Source organism: Alexandromys fortis, unplaced genomic scaffold (assembly GCF_014885135.2).
Source record: "Alexandromys fortis isolate MF-2015 unplaced genomic scaffold, M_Fortis_MF-2015_v1.1 scaffold_17, whole genome shotgun sequence".
Classification (NCBI taxonomy): Eukaryota; Metazoa; Chordata; class Mammalia; order Rodentia; family Cricetidae; genus Alexandromys; species Alexandromys fortis.
In genome coordinates, this window is record NW_026067896.1 from 14309434 (window position 1) to 14331108 (window position 21675).

Sequence of the window (21675 nt, forward strand, 5' to 3'; positions counted from 1 at the left end):
CGGTCGGGGCGGTGGCCCTACTGGGCTATCTCCCTGCGGGGGGTGTGGGTGTGGGTGGGTGGGTGGGGGGGTGGGGGGATGGGGTGGGGGGGGTAGGGGGGGGGGGGATCGTGGCAGGTGAAGGGTCTCACTGTGAAGTCCTGGGCTGGCTTTGAACTCATGGAGATCTGCCTGCCTCTGTAGTAGTGATCACTAGGATTATGCCTTAATTTGGGGGCTATAAAAAGGGGTTCTTGCAAGGATTAAGGGAGAAAACGCACACCTGATACCTGCACACAGCCAGGCACACAGAAAGCACTAAATAATTCATCGCTACCTCAAAATACAACCACTTTGACATCCTACGTAAGCATTTCCCAGTCCTGGAGGAACGGTCCCGGGCACTGAGGACTGTGCACTGAGGACTGTGAACGTGGTCAATACAACAGTTCCTGTGTGCTCCCTTGAGCTCATCAGCTGGATAAAGAAAGAAGAGAAGGGCTGCATCTGACGCCTGCTCATCCAGGACATCAACCTATTACTCCCGCTTCCAAGAACAGCAACCTCCAGCAGTCGATAAGCCCTGGGTAGGTGAGCTCCCGACAACTTGCATGGGAAATCCTCTCAAGGGGCACTCACATCACCCATTTCCAAGTGCTGAGCCGAACATTCAGACTAAATGCTATTTACTAGAATAGCTAAGGCAACCCTGGATCAGTTTCTAATTTCACTGAGAGAGTGCAATTTTAAGTTGGCATCCGGCCAGAGATTCAGCGGCAGCGCCTGACACGGAAACCCAGGAAGTCACTTAAATCAAAGAGCGGAAACGGCTTGGTTCAAATTTAGAAAGTGCACATTGTTTTCTATTAGAAGTGCCATTTCCTTGCCTGCTGACCTTTACGTTTGGAATTCGGACGGAGATCAATTTAAAGAAATAGCAGCAGAAGGCCAAGACCTCTGTTCAAAGGAGACAATTTGGAATCCAAAGGAAGAGAATACACTCTGGGAAGATTCCACAAAGAACTTCAAGGGACTGGGGGAGGGAAAGACGGAGCAAGGGGCAGAGGAGCCCTCATTAAGACAGCACACACTGAGGAGTGTCTGTTAAGGGTGGTGTTTCTGTAAATGCCTTCTCAAGATGCTAATGACAGCTCCCGTCTCTCAACTAAGTTTATCTTGCATCAAAGCTGTTGCCAAGGGGATGCGAAGTAGGTTTCTAGTTCCGCTTACCCCCCCTTGCTGGGACTGTTAAGTCCATCTCAGTATCACAAGAGAGTGACACTTGGCTCCCTGTCTGGTGAAGTGTTTGCCGTGGTGGAGGGAGGAGGCTGATGGGAACTCACAACTATGCTTGCCCCGGCTTGGAGACAAGGGTTTGGTTACAAATAGCTGAAGCGTTTTCTTGGATGCTTCTAGTCCGCATGAAATAAACAGCTAGCTCTAAATAGAAAGTTCGTGAAAGGGAGAGAAAGAAGGATATCCACAGCATTAGTCTGCGCAACATCTATGCTGCTAAATGCAAAAAACATCACATCTTTCCAAGTAGGGTCAGTCACCAGAAAGTTCCCATTCAAACTATTGTCTACACTATTTCCCTGTCTGTCTTGGATAAAGTCTACGTAGTGGCAGGGGCCACAATGTTCTTTTCAGTGAAATCAGAACATTTTTTTAACAAAAAAAGTTAAAAGAAAAAAGAAAATTTTTTTGAGGCATGATTTCACATTTCATCTTAGGCTGACCTGAAACTTAATATATTAGTAATAGCCCAATTATTGGGCTACCAAAGCCCTTATTCCTTAGCTTCCCAATTGCTACAATTAAAGGAAAGAGCCACCACCATCAGGCAGTTCAGCTCACCTTTGAGTTAGTTTGTTTCAACCAGACGGCAGGCCTTCCAAAGAATGGTCCCTTGTCAAGGCAGCTTCAGGTGAACTGCTGAGGCCAGGGCCGCATAGACACATCCTGGAGAGCATCTTCTCTCTAACACTACCTTTTAGCTAATAAATTTGTCCCAAGAAGTTCCCAAGGCCTTGTCTCTAGAAGAATGTCAAGTTTGGAGTCACCCGACCAGTCTAGTTAGAAGCCCCAACTTCCAGTTCTGGGGTCTTTGGTTAAAGGAAACATCGTTACATTTGCATAATATAAAGTGTCACAGCCAAGACTTGCAGGTGCTAGCCAAGGGAGTGTCTCAGACAGAACTTTCCTCCGTGGACAATGACAGTGTGAGCCCCCGATTTCAGAAAGCCCTGGTTGGGAATACTTGCCAACAAATTGCCTGTGGAAGTTTCACGTAGCTACATATTAACCCCTGTAAGCTAGGGTTTCATCTCAGGACCAAGTGCAGGGCTGACCAAGGCCTAGGGAAAGGAGAGGTACTCTAAAGCAGAGGCCAACTGACTGCACACTCCATTTTGCCAAGCAGACTACCGAGACTCTAAAAACAGCTGCATTTCTTGCAGATGAAGCAAAAAGCATTAGGCAACTTTCAAGGATGTTTAGCAGGCCCGGGAGCCAGCAAGCAGACTCTCCAAATCATGCAAAAGCCCCATCAGCAAGCTAGTTTGGAGCAGCCACCGTAGGCAGTGAGGCTACTGCCCCATCACCCTCCAGAGGCAGCTGTCAACATCTGGGCTAGTAAATGAGGCCAGCCTAGAGAGTGAGGATCTCGGCCCCCAATGACTCAGCTCTCTCAGGACACGCACAGCTGACGTCTGGTTCCAGAAGCCATGTCTAAAAAGGCATCTCCCTTCCAGGCACCATCTCAGAGAGCCAGTGCTCCCACTTGCTTAGGCCTGCCCCGGACCTCGCGAGCTTCTGCTGAATTGCCATGGCTGAAAAAGAAAAACAAGTTCCTAAACTGCCTGTATGGTAACCCCTCAGCACAATTCCAGGTCTATTCCCTGCCCAGAAAAAAAACAAAAAAACAAAAAAACCCTAAGTCTGAGTTCCATTTCCAAGATCAGTCTCCACCCCAGACAGTTCCACCCCTCAGTTTGCACATCCTTGCAGGGGTTAAGAGCACTTTAATAGGTACCCTCTGCTTCTCCTCCAAGGAAGGAAGAGATTTATATAATATAAATGGGACAGGAGGCTTAGCCTCAGTAAGCTGCTGGGAAGAGCTTGATGGTCAATTTGGAAGATTCCGGATGGAAATGAGGCCAACCCTGCACTTAGCCTAGGAAGTACCTCACAGTCGGATGATTTGCATAAGGAAATTTCACCTCCCCCTCCAACAACAACAGCAGCAATAATAATAGCTAGTTACTACAAGTGACTGATACTTATAAAACACTTCTTGGTGCCAGACTCTCTGCTGCACCTACAGTGATTTACTTTCTCATTTAATCCTCACCAACACCTTAGGGAAGCGCTCCCATTCTGGAGACAGAAATCAAAGCGCGGGGCTGGGGAGATGGCTGGTCAGCACAGTGTTTGCCCCGCAAGGAGGAGGACCTAGGTTCTGATCCCCACAGCTCACTGGCCAGTCACGCCATCAGTTCAATGAAAGACCCCATGCCCATCTCCATTGGTAAGGCATAGGGACCGGAGAAACAGCTTCCTCACTAAGAGCACTTGCTGTGCTTGCAGGTCTTGGGTTTAGCCTCCAACACCCACACGATGGCTCACAAACCATTCATATGGGGAAATCCGATGACGACCTCTCCTGGTCCCCATGAACGTGCGGGTAGTATACCTATGTGTCGTGTAAGTATATACATGCATACCGACTCCCCCCCACATATACACACGGGCGGGGAGGCACTTGAAAGCACAAAGGATCACAGAGGTAGAACAAGAGGCATGTGTTCACAACAGGACTCCTCTCTAACATGGACCACTGTGAACGAAACAGACATGGAGCCCTACCTGGCAATGATTTGAGGACGCTTTCCCTATCCACAGGGACTCATGAAGAAGTATACAAGTACCAATCATCTTCCTGGCCACAGGCCCTTCAGCAGCTCAACTCCACCCCATTAGCCACCAGCTGTGGTAGTGAGGGGGTGGGGGGGTGGGGAGAGGTTCAGTAGCAGATAAATAACTCCAGATAGTTCCTGTCACTTTGTCCCACTTTTCCTAAGGGTTTTCATCTCTACCCCATGGATTTCCCTTACAGAATTTCACTGTAACAGACCTTAAAGAAAAGGAAATCCTGGTGTGACAGGGATTCCCTCCCTAACAAGCTCAACTCTGGGGTTCCTGGGGCATCTCTGATGATAAGAGTGCAGGTGTGGAGGGAAGGGGAAGGAAGGGGAGAGGCCAGGAGCAAGGAGATGGTGAGGCTGATGGTTCAGCAAGCTACCCACCCCACCTCCTTCCCACCACAGTCCCTAGATCTGCTGCTGCTTCTGGGTCTGGCGGCCCGGAGCTGCCTGTCTTGACCCTCACTGTCACTTGTACCTGTGGGGAGGGAACTGGACACAGGCTGCACGAAAAGAATCAAGAGGCAAAGTTAAACGTCCAAAGCCCCTGGCCACCCTTACCTTGATTTCCCCTACGAAGGGAGGCTGGGGAATAGTGGGAAAACCTGCTGGTTGTACTTTAAAATCTACAAGTCAGTGAATGACAACCTGGCAAGAAGAAGCTCCGTCGCAATGAACGGGCAGTTTCTGTGCTGTCCATTCAGTTTTAGCGGGCTCTTCCACAGAAGGCTCGTTAGGCTGCCAGAGAGCCTGCCCACCTCTCGGCAACACCACTGCCTGGTCCTTTGTGTTGCTAACCCAGTTTAGTTAATTAAGCTATAGCCAGATGATGACTTACTGCTTTTAAGACCCTTAAGGGAAGGGGGGGTAGGGAAAGCCAGGGACTTCCCCCTGGGTCTTATGGGGGAAGCCAATTTGCGAAGCCCATAGGAAGGAAGCAGAAAGTCTCTGGGCGGCTCAATTTGTTTGAGGACACACCCTTACCCACTCCCTACTTCACTAGCACTAGAGAGCTCACAGCTGGCCATGTCAGGGATCACCAAAGGAAACAGTGCCCCTCCATCCTTTGTCAAATCACCGGTTTTCAGCCCCCTTTTCCTTCCCTTGTATCTGAGCAATTTTAACCAGCTTCAAGCTTCTGCGCTTTGCTGTGTGTATACCCATATACTTGTCTGCCCAGTAGCCCATTACGAGGGATCAGATGCCAAGTCACAAAGGAGGGAAACAGAACAGATGGGGCCTGCTAACCAGCAGCACCGCACATTTGAACGGGCCAGGTCAAAGTGTAGAATGTGACCAGAAGCCTGCAGACTTCCAACCCCCAGGAAGGCTTCTTTTTAGACGTCATCAACATGATCTTAATGTCTCCCTAACCCTCCACCAAGAAACAAAACTGACAATAGATTTTTAGCTTCCTCTTGGGAATTTAACAGGAAATGACTTCCCCCCTTTCCCAGCCAGAAACAGACTGACAAGGAAAAATACACCCCTGCAACTGGCCACCTGCCCCAGGGCCCCCTTCCCTCCTCCGCTAGACCTAGAACATCTGTGGCTCTCTGTGCCGAGTCTTACTTCCCCACTTCCTCCACAGACTAGAGGCCCTTCCTTGGAAAGATCAGCCCCCATCACAGCTGAACAGTGGGGCCTCTTAAGCTTGGCCACAGGTCATGGACACATTCCCCAACCTAGTCAGCTGCCCAGATCTGCAGGGTAGCCCAGTGAGAGCCAACAGTACCCCCACCTTTTAAATCACGCAGCACCCTGTACTTCCTGTGCCTTTTATTCAAAGGGTCTTTAAAACCAGACCCTCCTCCTAAGAGGGCAAGATTAACAGTGAGCTTACCAAAGTCGAGCCTGGCGCTTAGCAGCCCTACTACTGGCTGTCCCTGGTCTCTCAGGTTCTTGGAGAAGTTTGTTCACCACCAAGACCCATGCTTACCAGCCCCCGTCTGCAGGATTAGTCGATGTCTCCTTACAAAAATCGATTGCCACGATTCACTGTGTTATTTAAAAACACTGTTGTAAATTGGGCATGGTGGGCAGAGGCAGGAGGATTGATCCAAGTTGGAAGTCAGCTTGTGTACACAGGGAGTTTCAGGCCAGTCAAGACCTTGTCTCAACAAACACACAAAAGCCCTGTCATTGCCCTGCAAGGTTTGCATTTGCAAACCTAGCAGAGGCAGGGAAATTAAGAACCTCAAAGTTGACCGTTGGTGGTGCATACCTTTAATCCCAGCACTGGGAAGGCAGAGGCAGGTGGATCTCTTTGAGTTCGAGACCAGTCTGTGTTGGTCTATACAATCAAGTTACAGGGCAGCCCAGACAAACCCTGTCTAAAAAAAAAAAAAAAAAAAAGCCACGTTTATGGGGCTGGAGAGATGGCTAAGGGTTAAGAGCACACACACACTGACTGGTCTTTCAGAGGACCCGAGTTGAGTTTCCAGCGCCAGCTTTAGGCAGCTGTTCCGACATTAGCCTGTGACTACAGCTCCATGGGCACCCAATGCGGGACTTCTGTGGGCAACTGCGTTCACGTGGAAGTGTGCGTGCACGCACATGATTTACATATACAACAATTAAAAACTTAAGAGTTCAGGGCTAGCGTCTACAGGAAAAAAAAACCCTTTTTCAATCAAAACCAGCAAGCCAGCTAGCCAGCCAACAACAAACCTGTTCCGTCTACTCTCCAAATGTCCTAATAGATCGAGTGGTTGGCCGGAAGCCTCCCTCGGCTAGGCACAAGGAACGCTGTTCTTGGTTCTACCACAGGACAGACACCCTAGATTCAGAACCAAATTAAACCCCAAAGAGGGCCTTTTCTTCTTAGGCCATCCTGTAACCAACAATCAGGCCTTATCTAACACGCGTTTAGGGAAAATGTTAGTGGGCACAGCTACACAGTCTTTAATCCCAACACCTGGGAGGCAAAGGCAGGTGGCTCTTTTTGAGTTCGAGGCCGGCCTGGCCTACAGAACGAGTTCCAGGACAGCCAGGCTACATAATGAGATCCTGTCTCTAAAACAAATTTAAAAATGTTATAGGAGTCCAAAACAGGGCAGAAAGTTGCCACGGTGAGTGGAATTTAAGGTCCTTATGCATGACCCAGAGTGACACTTCAAAAGCCACTGTGTTAGCTGGGTTTTGTCTATTCCCTTGATTTTGGATCACTTATTTGCCTTCATTTGTTTTCTGTTGTTTTAGAAAGTCAGCCAAACCTCTGGGCACATATAGTGCTAAGTTCGCAAGATAGTGAAAAAGACGCATGAACTGGGCAAAGGGTGATTTCCAAATTGCCAACTCTGGAACGTGAGACAGGCAAAAAGGACGGTGGATGCCCAGCCTGCCATCTGCCCTGAATGGATCCAGTCTGTGTTGTCTCCTCCCACCAGCCTGAACTGTGGTGAGGCTACCATTTCAGAGGGAAATGTGGAAAAGGTTGTGGGATCCAGCAAGAAGGCACGAATGTCCCAGAAGAAGGGACTCCAACTCAGTTCTAAATTCCTGATGAGATATAAGCAAGAGATTAAAGACCCTCCACCTAGCTGTACACTCAAGACTGCAGCAACCTAAATGCCCACCAACACGGTTCACCTGCGCGAGGATGGGGAGGATTTTCCTGGAGCCAAGGGACCCTCCCAAAGAACTGGAAATAGAAAAAAAAATGTAACCTCAGGGGTGTCAACCCTCCAATTTTTCTTTCAGAGAAAGCCTGAGCAAAAGTCCTTTCCTTTGCCGGACGCCACCAGATCTGCAACTAAAGTGGGGTTAGAAGCAGAAAATCTCAGATGTTTGTGCTCCATGTGTGTGTGAAGATTCTGGAGAACTCCAAACATTGTGAAATCCAGCAGCGCAATATTGAGTAGGGCCTTGGGCCAGACGGAACTTATTAAGAGATTGATAAAGCCCTATTTCCCAACTGCTCTAGGTCTCACCTTCCAGCTTTGTGCGGAGTAGAGGCCTGTCACGAAGGCTGCAGCCCTGGTCACCTACATAGTGGATATGCCCGAGCTCCTGCCCTTCCCAGATTCCCTTGCCTCCCCCTCAAAATGGGAGAGAATCACATCCCTGGTTGGTGACATTAAAGAGACTGCCATTGCATTGAGTCTGAGGACCCCCAAGCAACCCTTGCAGCGCCGCAGGGTTCCAAGAAGCCTCCCTGCGCAGTAGGAGGCCTTCTGCCCTGAGCCAGGCCTGACAATATGGATGCCCAGCCAGCAGCTTCCCCCTCTACTCCTCACGCAATTCCCTCCAGCCCATGTCGCCTAGAACGCCATCCCTTAGCTCTTCAAGTCATGCAACCATCTTTCTGTTTCTAGTCTCCTCCTCTGCCCACAACCCCCAGCCCCCAATCAAAAGAATTGAGAAACCGTCTTCTTGCCCAAGAGAAGCTACTGTAAATGCTTTTTGATCGTCTGCTTTGAGGGGGAAACTGGGCACAGCCGTGGCCCCAGTGATGGAGCCAAGCTCCAGCTGCCCGGGTTGGCCAAGTCCGTCCCCCCCCTTCCCCCCGTGGCCCCGGCGACTCCAAATTTTTTAGAACATACCGTCTCTATCCTCTATTCTCCGTATTGTTGTCAAGTCTGGTACCAACAAGGAGGGAAAATGGGCACCTTATCTCTCCTACGCATGCAACCTTTTCCTTCAGCTCCCACACGCCCGGCGTTATGTAAACGCACCTTCAGCCCCCACCACAGCCTTAGCGAGAGGCCCAGGGGCTCTGGGACCTGGAAAAGATCGATGCCTGCGAATACGGGGGCACCGGGTGGCCAAGGAGCCTCGGGCCCAGAAGAGGCTAGGGAAAGAAGAGGCAAGGCAGTTGCACAGCATAAAATGAGGCAGCCGAGCAAAGGTCAGACGGTCTGGAACCGCCTAGCCAAGGAGAGGGAGCAAAAAAGCTTCAGTCCTTGGCCGGCCCCATGCTGACCATCCAGTGGAGAGGCATAAGGAGAGGAAACCTAGACCGCCACAACTCGGAACTGGTAAAGAAAAAGCTACGTCGAGCATAGGCCCCTGAGGAAAGGCTGGGAAGACCTACGGCAGAGCTGGCACCGTGGGCACGGAGCCCGGGGGTGGGCGAGCCGCCCAAACCTAGGGCGCTCCCAAGTCCCAACCGATTGCTCCAAAGCGAGCCCGGGGCTGCGGGTTCCAGCGTTCAAGGAGAGTAGTGACAGAAGAAAAAGAGGCCAGGCCAGAGGCAAACTCCCCGACTAACAAGGTTTCCAGAGTCACAGAGGGCGCGGAAGCTCGACTTGGCAATGCCTAGGGTCGGCAACGGCAGTGCCAGGCAACGAACACCCCTAGCGCCGTGCCGGCCGGGTGCGCCTGGTAGCTGCGGCGTACCGCAGGGACTCGAGGAGGCGCAGACCGAGGGAAAGAACACCAAAGCGGCTAGAAATAGCGTACTATTGGCCCCAACCCGAGGGGAGCCGCGTCACGGTACCGAGGGGGTACTTTCGGATCTCCAAACCGGCTATGGACTTACTTTGAGGAGCTGTAGAGTCACAAGCATCGCTCCACGTCTGTGTAAATCCCCGAACCCAAATGGGTCAGTCGCTGTTGTACTCGCAGACGCCAGTCAGAGGAGCCGGTAAGGCTTCTTGAGTCCTGCAGCGCAAGCTCCGCCGCTGTCAGCTCAGCTCGCTGCCTCGGCGGCGATGTTGCAACCCTTGCCTGGGAAAATGGCTTTTTTATGAATGGGAGGGCAGAGAGCTCCACTGCGCACGCGCGCCGCCCGCGATTCTATGAATGGGTGGGCACAGGCTACCCTGTGCGCGCATGCGCTGCGTTTTTTTTTTCTTTTTCTTTTTTTTTTTTTTTATGAATGGGGGGCCGGAAAAGAGCTTAACCCGTGATTGCTGGGGCCGGTTGTTGCTCCTCCAGGGGCCGTCGTTCTTTTACAAAGAGGGGTGGAGGTTGTTGTTCCTTTTTTTTTTTCTTTTTAATGAATGGAGGGCGGCGGCGACTGCTGCAGCTGGCTCAGCTGCGTGGGTTGTACCCTCCTCCCAGCCTGCAAGAGGAGGTAAAGGCCACCTTCACGCCACTGCGGGCTTGGGCAGGAACCGTCAGTGTGACTAGAGGGTGGGGGGCGCTGTGGCCTCGGGATTCTGGGCCCAGAGCGGGTGGGGGGGGGAGGACACACCTCGATCAGCATATCTCTTGTCGCCGCAGGCGATGGGGAGAGGGAGCGAGAGGACCCCTACTGGGAACCTTCTTTTCAAGATCAGTGGCGCCTGGGGACGTCGGGGGCAGGGACCTTCCAGCCGCTTTTGCCAAAAATTAAGAAAATGACTTTGTCTATTTCAAAAAAGGGTAGGGTGGGTGTTGCTGAGTGAATCTGGCTTTCTTTCTAAGTGCAGACCACTCCTCCTCCCATTTCTTGGGTGTGGAGAGTATCTGGGCCGAGGCCTCTTCCGGCTCCAATACCCCCCGGGGTGATTCTGTCCGCACAGCCAGAGGCCTGGCCCTCACCTCTCAACCCCGCCTCTCTCCCGCCCCACAGTAATGTCCGCAGTGCCCCGGGCTTCCGCCCGCCCTCTGCTGCCCTGGCTAGGTGCCCCTTTCACCACTCGCGCCCTGGTCGTTTTCCAGTCCTAGGAAGACGCTAGCCTTTGTAATCTTGCGGCCCCGTGCCTTTTGTTGCAGAAGGCAGTTTTCCCGATTGTTCCTTCTAAAAAGAAAAGGGAGCAGTGGTGAACTGGCCAGGTGGATGGGTGGAGCAGGCCTTGGCAGGATGCTGCCGGGGTGGCCACGGTATTAAATAACAGGACTCTTGAGCCTCACAGAGAATGGAAATGGCCGGAGAGCCGTTCTTTGATGCGGGGTGGGAGGAGAAGCCGGTGAAAAGAAAAGCCCCTCCATTAGGCCTGACTCCTGAAGTTGGGCGCTCCAGCATCAGGCCCAGCTCCGCCCAGTAACCGGGAAGCCTGTAGTCTCCTTGGAGCCTGGAGTAGGGGTTGCTTTGGTGCCGGCGAGGTACATCTTGCTGGTGTTTAGCCATTATGGGTTGTGAGGCTATCTTTTTCCTCCTACGCCATCATAAAGCTGTGCTTGGCTGTTGTCGGAGGAACCAATGGAACTACTCAGACCACGGGTGAGGTCTGGCTTGGGGCTGGGGCTCCGTCACAAGCCGTTAGGACTGCTCAAGGTCATTGTGTCCTAGCATAAAAATCCTTCTCCCCGCTCGGACTCACGTCTCAGAGATTACTCAGTTCGTGGAGCTAGAACAGACTATTCCCACGGACCCTCAACCTCCACCCAAAGCCAAGGAGGGAGAACTTAAAGACTTTCCTGTGTCCTAATCACTATTCCCATTTGTCAGATCTACCAATTGAGGCCAAAAGTCCTGCACCAGGTGAACAGAAGGGCTAGCAATTGTGCTGAATTTCAAGGTTTCTCTACCTTGAGACCAATCCCCTCTCCACCATCAGGATCCTAGAAACCTGTTTCTTGTCATTTAAACAGTTAAACAATGGCACTTTTTCTGGCTGGTGTTCACCCATGGTCCTTACTGGATTACAAAGATGAGAATAAATGACTCCTTTTTTAAACAGTCTGTGGAGTGTGTAGGGGAAAGGAATGTTGTCCTGTTTCCTTCAGTAAAAGAATTCACCAGAAGACGGGGCTCCACTCTGACCCTGTCTTGAGGAAGGAGAATGCCCAGCCCAAGGTGGGGAGTGGGAGGAGCTCCAGTGCCCCCTCCTTCCTCCCCAGGGTCTGTGCGATCAGAATGCCTGAGAGGCCCTGACAGCAGTTGTGAAGAATCCGTTTGCTGTGTGCTGCTCTCTGCAGTGGTTGGGGCTCAGGGGGAACAGATGCCCCTTCCTGCCCTTGTGAAGCCCACTCAGTCTTAGGAGACAGACAGAATGAGCGCAGTTAGAGCCCTGGCAAGTGCTCTGAGAGAGAAGTCAGCCCTCTTGGTGGTCATGGAAACGAGGCACTTGTATGGATATGGGGAGGCGTGCACACGCGTGTGGAGAACAGACGTACTGTTGTGTGTCTTCTTCCAGCTCCTTAGAAGAAATAGATTTTTTTTCCTTATGTGTGTGACTATTTTGCCTGCATGTATGTATGGAAACCATGTGCATGCCTGGTACCTTTGGAGGCCAGAATAGGGTGCCGGGTTCCTGGAGTGCTGTTACAGGTGGTTGTGAGTTCCCATGTGGATGATATGAATTGAACCTGGGTCCTCAGCAAGAGCAACTGCTCACTAAGCCAGTCCTCCAGCCTCTCACTTTGGTTTTTGAAACAGTCTCTCTCTCTCTCTCTCTCTCTCTCTCTCTCTCTCTCTCTCTCTCTCTCTCTCTCTCTCTCCCTCTCTCTGAAATAAACCTGGAGCTCACTGCTTAGCTAGACGGCCCAGGGCCCCTCCTGTTTCTGTCTCCCCAGCACTGGGATTACAGATGTGTGGCTTTTTAGATGGATTCTGGGAATCCAGACTTGGCTCTTCAGTCTTAGTCTAGGTTCCTATTGCTGTGATGGAACACCATGACAAAAGCAACTTGGGGAGGAAAGGGTTTATTTGACTTAGATGTCCTGAGTCACAGTCCACTGAGGGAAGCCAGGGCAGGAACCTGGAGGCAGGAGCCACTGCAGAGGCCATGGAGGCAGGCTGCTATATTGGTTTGCTTGTCATGGCTTGCTCAACCTGTTTTCTTGCAGAATCCAGGACCACCAGCCCCGGTGTGGCCCCATCCACAATGGGCTGTTTTCTCCCCCATCAACCATTTTTTAAAATTATTATTAAGAAAAAAATTAGAAAAAAAATCAGGTCTCTGATCTTATAGAGGTCTTCTCTCAATGGAGGTTCTTGCCTATAAAGTGACTCTAAGCTGTGCCAAGTGGACATAAAACAAGCCTGCACACAAAGCAAGTTTTTTTTTTTTAAATCTTCCTAGCCCCATGGGTGGCAGATTTCAATTTGGGTAGCAGGAAGTGTCTCAGAAAGCAGCCTGTGGTTTTGAATTGCAACTGAGGGCTGACCAGTGAGTCCACGGAAGGTTTTAGAGCATGTGTTAAGCAGAGGCGTCATGGGTGGAGGCACCACCACACATTGGCAAAAGCCTGGCACGTGGACAACTTGAACAGAAAGTCTTCAACCACAACTTGATGAGCAAGGATGAGGTGTGCTAAGCAAGTTTAACACCCTGATTTTAACTCAACAGCAGTCCTGGAGCTGATGTTGGGGTGGGGTGGGGGAGACAGAATGAAAGATGACAGGGGAATCAAAACATTTGTTTCTTAGAAGGTAGAAGCCCTCACGTTTGCTCTTACAGTTGGGCAGCTGGTAGGCTACGCACATGCCAGAGATTTGTCCCAAGTCAACTGACAGCTCATTCCAAAAATGCCAGTGGTTTCCTCTGAAATAACGTTCTGTTTGTGTGTGTGTGTGTGTGTGTGTGTGGTTTTTTGTTTGTGTGTTTGCCTGTTTTTATTTGTTTGTTTTGCTAGCATCAGATTCTAACAACCATTCAGCCTGCCTGTGTTGATAAGTCATTCCAGCCAGCCCTTGGTACCAGTGCAGTTCATCACCTCCAGACAGTGACTTCAGTTCTGGGCTCCCCTTTTATCAATGATCCAGGACCTGCATTTGAAGAGGGAGGAGAGCCAGCAGTTCCAATTCAATGGCAGCCATTTACAAAGGAGCACTTACTGCTTGCTGCCCCTGACCTCAGTGTGTTTTCATCCTTGGGCTCTCCTTTTCGTTACTTTGGCTTTTGTTTTTGTTTTGCGAGTCTTTTGTTATGTAGCCCAGGTTAGTCTCCAATTGCCTCAACTTTTTCTGCCTCAGCTCACCTCCAGTACCACCTTGCTTAGATTTATTTATCTATATGTTTTTCAAGACAAGGTTTCTGTTCCTAGAGCTTGCTTCCTGTCACTACCTTCCCTACTTCCCTACTGCTGGGATTAAAGGTGTGCCAAAATGAAAGGCTGTGTGTCCTGGAACTTGATTTGTAAATCACCTGACCGGCCTCAAGCTCACTGAGATCTGCCTGCTTCTGCCTCACAAGTTCTGGGATAAAAGGCCTGCACCACAACCACTTAGCTCATCTGTATTGCTTTAAAATGTGTGTCTGTGTGTGTTTGGTGGTGGTAATGGTAGTTTGTGGTGCCGAGGATCAAACCCTGCTCTCACACATACATAATCAGAAAGATCTCTAGCGCTGATCTACATGCCCAGACCCTGTAATGTTTCTTTGGAAAACTGTATCCTGGCCAAGGTTGGTGGTATGGGCTTGGAATCCCAACAACGAAGAAAGCCAAAAGTGGAAACATTGTAAATTTAAATCTTGCTTGAGCTATGGGGTGAATTAAAAGCCAGCTTGGTCAACTTAGAGAAGGCTGCCTCCAGATGAGAACCGAAACAGACCTGAGGTACAGTGTAGTGGGAGGGCAGGCAGCCACAGCCTAGGTTCGACGCCTAGTGCTGAAAAGAAGGGGGCAGGGGTTGGTGGGAAAGGCCTGCCATTGCGACACATCCCTTTAGTCCCGGCCTTTGTAATTTAGAAAACAGCGGTGTGAGAGAGAAAGATGCCGCTGGATAGAGCGCAGGTGGAGGGGTTTGTTGTTGTTATTATTATTATTATTATTATTATTATTATTATAAAGTGAATGGGAAAAAGGGGAAGGGGAGACCTGGGCTCTGGGTACAGGAGTAGCAGAAGACAAAAGAGAGAGAGATGGGAGATGGGCAGGGCCCTTTTGAAAGGGAACATAGTGACTGTGCACAGTTCCGTCCTTGTGGAGCCTATACTCAGTGTGAGCAGAGAGGAACGGGAGGGAGTAATACAAAGTCGATTCTCTTACCCACATTGTTTTGTTCCGCGGACGGTTCTCCAGCTTTTCTCAAACTCTAAGCAACAGAAGCTGAGCTACCCGTGCAAACAGCACCCGTGCCCGCACCTTCTATTAGAACAGTTCAGTAGGGGAGAGACATTGAACAAGTCATGAGTTGGTCAAAGAGTGGGTCATTATAGTTAATATCAGCAGCACATACAAAGTAAGACTGCAGGTGAGAGGGCGCAGCCTGGGGCTCTGGGAAAGTGTCCCCGTGGCCCAGAAGTCCAGGATGCAGGCCAGGCTGGGATACAGAGGGCAGTCCTAGTAGTGTGGTGCTAGGCACGATGGCACATTATCTGTCATCCCAAGTCTTGGGATGCTGAGGCAGGTAGATTGAGAGCTAGCAGATAGCCTGGTTCAACAGGAGTAGATGGAGTTGGGGTTCAAGACCAGTGTGACTGCCTTTAAATACCCAGTCTCTAATGGAACCCAGTGCTGCACACAGTAGGCACATTATCTGCAGTCCTGGCCCTGAATGTTTTTTTTATTTTGTTTTGTTTTGATTTGGTTTGTTTGTTTGGTTTGGTTTGGTTTGCGGGGGAAGTGGGACAGTTATTTGAGAAAGGTCTTGTTATATAGCCTTGGCTGGTTTCAAACTGGAAATTTTCCTGCCACAGTCTCCCCAGTATAGGTATTCTGGTGTGTGTCAACATGTCCACTAGTCCTTAGTCTCTTAGGCTCCCGTTGAAGACACAGCCGTCTCCTGCCTAGTGCCACGCAAGTGCTAAGTACCATGTGCTTTTTAGTTGACTTGGCCTGGAGCCAGCTATACAGCTTCTCTGTGATCTTCTAGTTGTTCCCTGTAGAGGGCAAAATTTGAGGATAGTGGTCTTGGCTACAACCATTAGTTTTCCCCTTTTTCTAAGAGCATTAAACAAATGATGGTTTATTTATTTTTGTTTATGTGTATGTGCATGTGTGAGTGTACGTGTACTCTGTGCATGCCTGATTTGGGGAGGTGGGGGCAGAGGCATTGAGTACCCTGAATTGGAGTTGTAGGGATTGGTTGTGAGCCACCTGATGTGCGTGCTGGAAACCGAATCTGAGTCTTCACGAAGAACAGTAGCTACTCTGTCCACTCTTGACTGCAGAGCCATATCTTGATCTCGAGGACTTCTTTAAAGTACAATTTCCATTTTATTTTATTCTTTTCCCCCCAGAATCCACTAAGGTCTTTTCTTTTCACTCTGCCAAACTGGGCAGTGGCGTGCAGTGTAAATGTGTGTAAAAAAAGCACTCTTTTTAGCTGGCGCTGGTGATACAGGCCTGGAATCATAGCTACTGGGGAAGCCAAGGCAGGAGGATGCTCTGGCCCCAGACTTGCCTGAGCTGCAGAGAGTAAGTACAAGGCCTGTCTAGATTATCTGGCTTCCATTCCTCCTACCTCAACATCCTGGGTGCTAGGATTTTATTCAGGAAGCCTCATGGTAGAAGAAGAGAAATAGCTCTCTGGGGTTGTCCCCTACATGTGTGCTGTACCTCATGCACCCCCACACATTATAGACACATGCACAATAATCATATGTAAAATTGAGAAACAAAGCCCAGCTAGTACTTTGCTGTTGCTTACAAATTGTGGAAATTTTTGAGTCACCTAAGACGCTGAGGTGATGGAATGCCTGAATGAACTAGCCTGAGGATGCATCTCAATTGTTGAGTGGTCTTAAGTGAACTAGTCACAGCAACCTCATTGTCTTTTGGTTTGTTTGCTTTTTGAGACAAGGTTTCCCTGTGTAGGCCTGGGTAGGCCTGGATACCCGGGAACTCACTCTGTAGACCAGGCTGGCCTCGAACTCAGAGATCCACCTGCCTCTGCCTCCCTAGGGCTGGGGTTAAAGGTGAGCAACCCCACTGTAATGTGTGTGTTGTGCTTGAGGATCCCTATTGCACAGGCTAGTTCAGTAAGCATCTCCTTCGTAACAGGCTCTTCCCACAGTAGAATGGGACCCTTTGAAGCTTACAGAAGGACTGGACTGCCTGTCTGAACCCAGGAGTCAGCAACGCTCCACAGGCGTAGGCTTGACTTTCCATGGAGAAATGAGGGCTGGCTTCTTTTTGACTGGTTAGCGGTACTTTGGACTCTCTATCTACCCGGCATCCATTCATGCCACATCAGCTAACCAGGCACCAGGCCAGATCCTGAGGATGGTGCAGTCACTGCCGTAGAGGAGGGCCTCGCTTGCATCAGGCTTAGTCTAGTGAGAAGAGTCTGGTAATGACCGCCAGAAGGGGTTAAAGTTGGGGGGGGGGGGGCAGGGGAGGGGGGCTAAAAGTTACAGATTCGGTGGAAGAAGATGAACTTTTTTCAAGACCAGGGGAAATCGGGAAGGCCAGGAGGCTCACAATGCCAAGCAAGTAGTTTGTTAAGTCAAGCGACTCCAAGTAATCACTCTGTATGTTTTGGGCCCCTGGACACCTTAGGCCTGGGGCACAAGTTACACATTTAGGGTGCTCCTGCCTCCTTCAGTGGACCTGGGCCTTGTTTCAGGGGGTGAGGTGGTGGTGGGGTGGCTTTAGTAGAGTCAGAAACCTTGGGCCCCACGGAAGATTTTACAATGACCCTTAGCCTCTTGGCCACCTGCCAAGGAGACCAAACCTGATTTACTCAAAATCAGTTTTTATAGAACGATATAGAAAGCAGTTCAGCTAGGCAGGGATTTTTTTTTTTTTTCAAATCTGCTTCCATCAGAGGGATTTTTCTTCATAAGTAATCTTTTTATTGAAGTATAATGTGTAAGTTGGACCATATGTGACTGCCAGTATCCACCCACTTCTCATGTATAAAAATGCCAGTTTCGTGCGATTCAACATAAGTACATTCAGAGTAGGGCACACTCACAAGTGTACAGCCCTGGGAATTCTCACAAAATGAACATAGCTGTATAGCCAGTTCCAATTCAGAGACAGCTTTCCCCGGGCTGGAGATGCGGCTCAGTAAGAGAAGCGCTTGCCCAGCATGCGGGAAACCCTGCGTCTGATCCAGAATCGCAGAAAACCAGAACCAGTGTGATCTGTAGCTACACAGCCAGTGTGAGGCCAGCCTGGGCAACACTATTCCCTGTCTCACACTAAAAATAAACAAAACCCCTTCAGCCCTAAAGGCATGCCAGCTATTGGTTAAAAAAGAAAAGAAAAAGAACAAGGGCTGGGGAGATGATTCAGAACACTTGTTTTTCCAGAAAACCTGGGTTCAAAACATGGAAGCTCACAACCATCTATAACTCCAATTCCGGGGATCCAACGAATTCTTCTGACCTCTGTAGGTACCAGCTATGCATCCATGCAGGCAAATCGCTCATACACATTAATAAGTATATATATATATTACTCCTTTTGGACTAGAAAAAGGTCCAGTGGTAAAGCACTTGTCTCTCCTGTGAAGCCCAGTGTTTGATCCCCAGCACCCCCCCAAAACATACCTTGAATATGTGCATAAATCTGTAGTTGTATGTTGAATGCAGATTCCGCGTTCCAAAGTGATTACGCAATACTTCTGGTGTTGTTTAACTGCCTGTGCTACACTGAGGTCCCAGGCAAACACGAGAAGACTTGTTCTGTCATCCTAGCCTTTGGGAGGTGAAAGCAGGACAATTGAGGGTTCAAAGCCAGCCTTGTCTGTCAATTTTGAGTCAGCCTGGACTACATGAGACTACATCTCAAATAGCAAGAAGAAGAACCAAGGATCTGGAGAGATAACTCAGGTTTAGCGCACTTGCTGAGAAATCAGAGACATGAGTTTGAACCCCTGATGCCAATATAAAAAGCTGAGTGTTGCCCCATCTGACTCCACAGCCTTTTTTCCAGGGGTGGGGAGGGGAGGGAGAGACTTGCTGGAACAAATATGAGAGGGCTCAGTGAGGTGGCACACGTCCGTCACCCGGCAGTTGGGAGGTGGAGGCAGGAGGGTCAAGGATGGGACAGTCCTGACTTAGTTTGGGTGCTTTGCGCACTCCTTTAGGCAATGCGTTTGTTGGCTGCAAACAGGGTTTGTTCAGAGTGACAGGTTCTCAGGCAGTAAAACAAGGTACAGAGACTGAGCTGGGGGATGGGGTGGGGAGTGAGCGAGCTGGTGACTCAGCTGAGACCCAGAGTGACAAGGTGCTGCCGCAGTTGCCTGAAGGAGAAGCGCTTGGGGCAGAGGGAGCGTTTGCTTCGCCCGAGAAATGGAAAGGGACTCCCTGACTTTGGAGGTTGACTTTCTGAGAGAAGGCCCAGGACAGGAAGAGGCCTGGTCATGGAAGCCCTTTGAAGGCTGTGGTTAATACTTTGCGTTTTCTTTTAAGATCTGTGAACAGTCTTTGCGGGGAGTTTAAAGCCGGGAACCATCTTAAATACCATGATGATTGTTACTACTGATATCCTTGAAGAGCCTGAAGGTTTTTGCTCTTATAGAGGGGGAGGACACTAAATGCCATGCTATGCCATCCCCAGGTAAAGCCTTTGTGTTGGCACACACCTTTGATCCCTGAGTTCAAGGCCAGCTTGGTCTACACAGAGAGTTCTAGGACAACCAAGGCCCTATCTTGAATTTTTTTTTACCCTGGGATGATGTAAGGAAGAGATTGGAAGGGGCCAAAAGGGTTTTGGTAACTTGGTAACCCCTCTTTGGCCCAGGGGTGGGATCACAGGTATGTACTATCATGCTGGATTTCTGTGGTCCCTAGGATCAAACCAGGATTCCATGTACAGTAGGCAAGTACGCTAATGGAGCTGTATAGTCCTAGGTAGGCATGTTAGAGGGATATTTATTTTTTCTTCTGTCCCAGAACTCAGGAGGCAGAGGCAGGTTCGAGGCCAGCCTGATCTACATAGTGAGTCCCAGAACAGCCAGAGATACACAGTGAGACCCTGAGAAAGAGAGAGAGAAAAAGAGAGAGAGAGAGAGAGAGAGAGAGAGAGAGAGAGAGAGAGAGAGAGAGAGAAGAGAGAAATCTGTCAAAGTATTTACTTTGTGGGGGGAAACAGAATACAAAGTAAATCACTGGGCAACAGATGGTAATTCTGAAACAAGCTGATGTTCTTTTGTTGACTCTGAGGGTGGAGAGAGGTGTGGAAGTGTAATCTTGAGAAACTGAGGCATAAGGCTTGCAAGTTTGAGGCCAGCCTAGGCTACATAGGGAGACCCTCTCTCCAAGCAACCACAGACAACATCTACAGAGTAGCCACACAGATAGCGCTGGTAAGGGGCAAGAAATTAGGAAGAGTCTGCGTTTGAATTTCTAAGGAGAATCGAAATTTCTGAGGAGTTTGCTTTTTCAGTAAAGGCCACACAAGTGCAAAGCAGGGAGCTGGCCTGACCTTCTGTAAGTCTGCGGTTCTAAACCTCTTCTAGTTTAAGGACTAGCAAGCAGTGGGGGAGGGGAGTGTCGTCAGACTGTCACCTCCTGTGGAACTGGGGTGTGGACGGATGGTGTGCCCGGGGCCTCTGTGTGGACACATTGACCTGGGACAGGAGCTGGAGAGAGACTTGTAGCTAAAGCTTGGGAGGCTGGTGGATGTGGGCCACCTTGGGAGTGCTGGCTGTGTTCTAGGGATGAGTGACCTTGCTGGGATCACCATAACAAAACATTACAGACAGAGAGATTCAAAACCCGAAATTGCCTATTGGTGGCAGTGCATGCAGAGGCAGGCGGATCTCTGTGAGTTCGAGGCCAGCCTGGTTTACGGAGTGAGTTCCAGGACAGCCAAGACTACAAAAAGAAACCCCATCTCAAAAAACAAAAAGCAAAACCAAACCCCACAAATTTACTAATTTTTATTTCTGGAGACCAAAAGTCTGAGGGTTCTAACTAGATTACTTTCCTCTGAGACTCTCTCTCCATTGAGCTTTAGATAGTTGTCTTCTCTTGTATCTTCACATGGCCTTCTGTCTGTCTGCGTCCTGATTAATTCTTGTTGGAAAAGCACTAATCATATTGGTTGAGGGCCCACCCTGGTGTTCCCATTTTAACACAGTTCACAATTTCATCTTGACAGTCTCTATAAATATGATCACATTCTAGATTACAAATGACTAGGACTTTTACATATGAATTCAATGTATGGATTTTTAAAAAATTTGTTATGTGCACAAATCTTTTTTCCTACAGGTATGTATATATGTGTTCCATGTATATATTTGGTGCCCACAGAGGCCAGAAAAGGGTGTCAGGCACCCAGAACTGGAGCTACAGGTGGTTGTTAGCTGCTCTGAGGGTGCTGGGAATCAAACTCAGTTCCTCTGGAAGAGCAGCCAGTGCTCCTAAGCCCTGAGCTCTAGCCACCCAACATATAGATTTTGGAGATGAAATGAAGGACAGATGGGAGAGAGGAGGGTAACAGGAGAGTGTCAGAATTCAGAAAAGCCCAGAGACAGGCACAGAGAAAGAGTGAACTCAAGTGTTCCCTGTACGGTGTTGAGCGCAGAGTGCAGGTAGGCTGAGGCTTTTCAGTGGTGCCCCGGAATACTGGGTGTGGAGAGCACTTCAGCAGGGTTGGCAGGCAAGCTTTGGGGGGTTGAGCATAAGCCAGTGAGGTGAGGGGCTGAGGAAGCGGAAACCTGGCCTCTGTCTTTCCTTTCCAATGCAGTGAATTCTCTCTCTATAGTCATTGAGAGAATGCATCCATCTCTTTTCCTAATTTTTCTGATTTTCCAAAGCCTTGGGTTTCTTTTCAGAAGCTCTGAGGCAAAGGCCTGTGTTCTGGGACACTGAGTCCAAACTTCCCTTATGTGATTGAGTGCTAGGAATAATCCAGGGCAAGAAGAATATCCAGAATATTCTTAATTTCTTGGGGAAAGGGGAGTTGGAGAAGGAGGACCAGGGGCAGGAGAAGTGAACTGAATAGCTGGGGATATAGCCTGTTTGGGAGAGTACTTGCCTCTAATATATGAAGCTTTGGATTTGGTCCCCAGCACTGTATAGACTAGGTCTGTAATGGTGGCACATACCTATAATCC

General features: G+C 49.6%; 2 protein-coding genes across 3 annotated transcripts in view; one reads left to right on the forward strand and one right to left on the reverse strand.

The window, feature by feature from the left end:
* The window catches only part of Spry4 (sprouty RTK signaling antagonist 4), a 14928-nt gene extending 5348 nt beyond the window's left edge, over window positions 1-9580 (reverse strand). The window contains exon 1 of one of the 2 annotated variants that reach the window (XM_050161445.1): window positions 9385-9580. The gene's annotated coding sequence lies outside the window, so the exon portion shown is untranslated. Of the gene's footprint in view, window positions 1-2681; window positions 3098-9384 lie in introns of those variants that run through there. The other variant, XM_050161451.1, reaches the window with a different exon arrangement.
* The window catches only part of Arhgap26 (Rho GTPase activating protein 26), a 1368274-nt gene that overhangs the window by 565574 nt on the left and 781025 nt on the right, over window positions 1-21675 (forward strand). The window lies entirely within an intron of this gene.